We start from the raw sequence: 4,350 nt of genomic DNA on the forward strand, positions 1-4,350 counted from the left end.
AGACTGCAATGTTCCCTCCAGAAAGGAGGAAGGTGGCAGAGAAGAGGATGCCTGCTGGGGAGGGCATATCCTCTCTCCTTCCAGTGTCTTCCTGCTTCACCTTCGGTCCCGTGTTACAACCTTAAGGGAGGCCGTCAGCAACCCAGCTCCCCTGGCAGGGGGCTACTGGGATGGAGCAGTTATCTGAGACTGGGCCACAGACACACCCTCAGCTTTGCTAAGCGTAGTGGGGCAGTGGGTCTCCTTGAGGAAAGTCCTTTCCTGCTGTGTGATGGACTGCACCAGACGACCTTGAAGTCCTTCCAAAGGCAGTCTTAGGATGCAGAAATTCTGAGACTTTCTGATCTTCCTAGACTCCATGGTGTAAAGCTCCCAGAATCCATGGTGTAAAGCTGCTGTCCAGTATGGTAGCTACTAGCCTCATGTGGCTACTGAGCACTTGATCTGTGGCTACTCCAAATTATGCTGTAAATATAAAATACACACCAGATTTCAAAGATTTAATATGAAAATGGGAAATAGCTCATTAATTTTTATATTGAGTATATGATGCAATCATATAATTTCGGATCTATTGGGTTAAATAAAATTTGTTGTTAAAATTAATTTCACTTGGTTCTTTTTACTTTTTTTTTAAATGCCTACGAGAACATATAAAATTCCATGTGACTCGCATTCCGTTTCTATTATACAGCACCAGCTAAAGAGCTGGTGGTCACCCAGTTAAACCGAGACCTCTTCCCTGGGCACCAATCAGCGCTGGGGGTGGTGAGGGCTCTTCCCAGGAGGGAAAAACCAGATCCTGAATGATAATCTTATAGGAAAGTGTTACTTCCTCCCCCAGAATAAAGGCACCCCACCCCAAATCGCCTCTTTCCCCTTGAGCATCTGGTTTCTGTGGAATTGGAGAGCAGAGCCCATCCTCCAACGCTGTGCTCCCTCCGCAATACAGAATTAAGACATGTCTGGGAAATTCCTTTCCAGGCTGGCTTCCAGCCCAGCAGGAGCCAGGCCAGCCCATCCAGAGGAAACCCCTAGCTACCCCTTCCGGGCTGACCCAACCCTGCCGCCTAAGTCTGAGCCAGGCTCGGGGCACCCCCATCCCATAGTCCCCAGCCAGGACAGCACCAGGCTGGGCGTGGAAGGGGCACATGGCTGCCCCCGCCCCCCCCAGGGAATTTATGCACCAAAGTCAAGGAGACAGGTTACAGCCACAGTAACTAGAGATGATCACGCCGCAGTCCCCATCTGCTAGGAAACAGCAGATCTTAAGGGAGATACGGACAGATATGGGCCCAGTTTCTCCATACCCCAACCCCACCACTCTTCCTCTCCACATATTGAGAAGGAAATAAAGAATAGAACACTATTGACAGTAGTCAATAGTGAAAACTTAGCACACCTTCAGACATAAGTTTAAACCCCAGTTTGGCCAGCTGCTTGCTGTGTGACCTAGGGCATTAACCTCCCTGGGTCCTCAGTCCCCTCCTCTGCAGAGTTATTGTAAGAATTCAGTGAGGTGATGCATGCACATTGCCTGGTGGAAGAAGGGCTCACCAAAGGTCACTAATATTATTATTAATATTATTAATTATTATTAATAATAACAGAATCTGTCTTCATTCACATACTTCTTTTTTTTTAAGGTTTTATTTATTTATTTGAGAGAGAGAGAGGGAGAGAGAGAGCGCACAAGCAGGGGGAATGGCAGAGGGAGAGGGAGAAGCAGACTCCCTGCTGAGCAGGGAGCCTGATGCGGGGCTCGATCCTAGGACTCTGGGATCATGACCTGAGCCCAAGGCAGGCGCTTAACTGACTGAGCCACCCAGGCATCCCTATATACTTCTTTTCATGACTAAAATCAGCCAAGCCAAGGCTGTCACGGGGGCTTCTCTGGGACTCTGAGAACCAGTCACTGAAATGTAATTGGACTGGCAAGGAGTTTTACAGGATGTCTGGTCTAGCGGTTCATAAAGGGCAGCCACACCTCTCTGTGACAGTCTGCGCTGGTCCCCTCTGGTGAGGGTTGGCTGGTCAGGTCCTTGAACAGCATAGATGGGTGGGGGAGGGGCAGGTGGAAGGCAGCGGGGGGCGAGGAGGACCCACTCTTCAGGCGGCCCCTTCTTGTCCTCCCCTCCCACACACACCGGACAGCAGGGCCAGAAGGGGCATCGTGAAGTTCAAGAAAAAGCGGCTGGAGAACCCAGAAGCTGTTTTTTTTTCCTTAATCCCCCACAGTTTGCCTGTAAAATAAAAGGACTGGAAGAGTATTGCTTCCATTTCCTTGAATATTCCCACTGAAAACTGGATTTTTAACAATAAGTAGCGTTTTTTAAAGTCCCAGAAATTCCAGATCTTCAAATGGACAAACTTGTATGGAGAGAATGGTCACATTAGCATGTAATCCTGTAAGACAAAGGGTTGTGCCTTAATTTTTCTGCCTTCAAATTGGTTTTTAATATATCCTTTTTTTTTTTTTTTTTTTTTTGCTATGTTTATGTACCTTTGTCAGCTGCTCTTCCTTAAGGGGAATGGCTTAGTCTGAGATAATTGCCATTTGGATATTTTGGTGTTGAATTGGCCTTCCTCTCATGCAGGAGTGAAACAGCGAGGAGTTGCTTTTGGTTTGTTTGGCCGGCTCATTAAGCTATTTTGCATGTCCTAATTTGGTGGGGAAAAAAATGGTCACCTTATATCAGTTCCTAGAATTTGGAAGGGGATGGTTTACTGATCCAAAGAAGGGACCGTAGCTGCTTCCCTTCTCTGAGCTAAGCGCTCCAGTTCCTTCCTTGGAGGGCCTCCACCCTACCCACCCCTCTATACATGGGCTCCCCCCGGAGCTCAGTACGAGAAGCAGGGTGGTGTTGGTTGGCTGCTCTAGAGTCAGACAGCCTTGGTAAGATTCCTGGCCACACTTCTTTCTGGCTGTGTGACCTTGGACAAGTTACTTCAGCTCTCTGTGCCTCAGTTTTCAGTCTCCTCACTTCAAAGCAGAGATCATCACAGCTCCGGTGGGATTGCTGTGTGATGAGGATAAAGTCCGTAAACACAGAGTAAGCCTCAGAACAGTGCTTGGCACATCTTGCGCTCAGCATGGGTCAGCCAGGGTGTGCTTTGTGATCCTGTCCTCTCCCCCATCCCCCATCACCCGGTGACTGGTCCCAGGGGGTGCTTGACCCCAGCTGGTCTGATGAGTCTTTTCCCAGGAATTTTTAGACCCGGGATACAGAGAAAGGAGTCAGTTTTTCTCCATTAGCAGAAAGTGCAAGGTATAAAACTCAGCCCCGTTTTCTACACTATGAAGAAAATCAGTGTGCTGTGAAAGAGAAAAAAAGGTAATGTTCAGAAAAAAGCAAAGACAAGAGACACAGAGAGGAGGTTCTGGTTCCAGTGACTCCTAAAGACCTGCTCCATCCCGACCCTTCCTATAACTTCACTGTTTGTCTCAGTCAGCTCTTGTTGTGTAACAACTACCTCAAAACAGGGCTTAACGCAACAATCGTTTATCAACTCCTGGTTCTATTTCTATACTTTGGCTGGGCCCAGCTGGTATCTGCTTCTGTGACTGGTATCTCCTGGGCCCATTCATGTGCTTGCAGCACATTGGCAAGATGGTCCAGGGTGGCCTGAAGGTGACCTAGCCTTACCAAATATCTGCCACATGCTGGGCACTGTGGGAAATACCAGAGTGGAGAAAATTAATCTTACTGAACTCCTACTTTGTGTCAGGCTGGTGATGTGTATTACCTCACTTAATCCTCCTGATCACATGGTCAGAAAGTCATTATCGCTCTCATTTTACAGATGGGGAAACTGAGGCTCAGAGAGAGAAGGAATAACTTGCATAGGATTTCAAGATCCAGAGAGACAGAGATGGAAAGAATTCAAGCCAGGGACTCCTGAGTGTCTGCAGAGCCCACACTTCCGCGCTGCACTCTCCTGGCCCTTCCCGCACCAAAGAATAAAACTTGGCCCTACCTTCATGCTGCTTTAAGTGTCGCCGAGGGGACTGAGTGGACACAACATCCCACAGTGCAAGATTCAATGCCATTCGTTCAGCAAGTGTGCCCTCATCCCCATTTCGTGCTGGGCACTGTGTGAGGTGTAGGGATGCGGAAATGACTCACCCACAGGATGCAGGAGCAGCAGCGTGGAGAAGGAAATGATTACTCATGCCTGGTTTGGGCTCAGCGTTGACTCGTTTATCAGCCTCATTTTTAAGGGATGGGTGATGCTGGTGAGAAAATGCAGTTCAGGCAAACCCTCCCTCCCCCACAGATGTGCAGGGTCTCAGAGTCCCAGTTACATAGCAATCAGAAATCAAGGTCATCCTCAGGGGGCAGGGGGAGG

The 4,350-nt window shown here is 48.5% G+C and overlaps 1 long non-coding RNA gene across 1 annotated transcript; it reads right to left on the minus strand.

Annotated features, from left to right (window-relative positions):
• Positions 1-1,640: 1,640 nt before the first annotated feature.
• On the minus strand, positions 1,641-4,111 carry LOC118542522 (uncharacterized). Its single transcript, XR_004920633.2, has 3 exons — positions 3,979-4,111; positions 2,504-2,661; positions 1,641-2,406 (listed from the first exon to the last, which is right to left on the minus strand). It is a non-coding gene; the product is annotated as an uncharacterized LOC118542522 (long non-coding RNA).
• Between the last annotated feature and the right edge of the window lie 239 nt (positions 4,112-4,350).

This window comes from Halichoerus grypus, chromosome 5 (genome assembly GCF_964656455.1).
Source record: "Halichoerus grypus chromosome 5, mHalGry1.hap1.1, whole genome shotgun sequence".
NCBI classification, from domain to species: Eukaryota; Metazoa; Chordata; class Mammalia; order Carnivora; family Phocidae; genus Halichoerus; species Halichoerus grypus.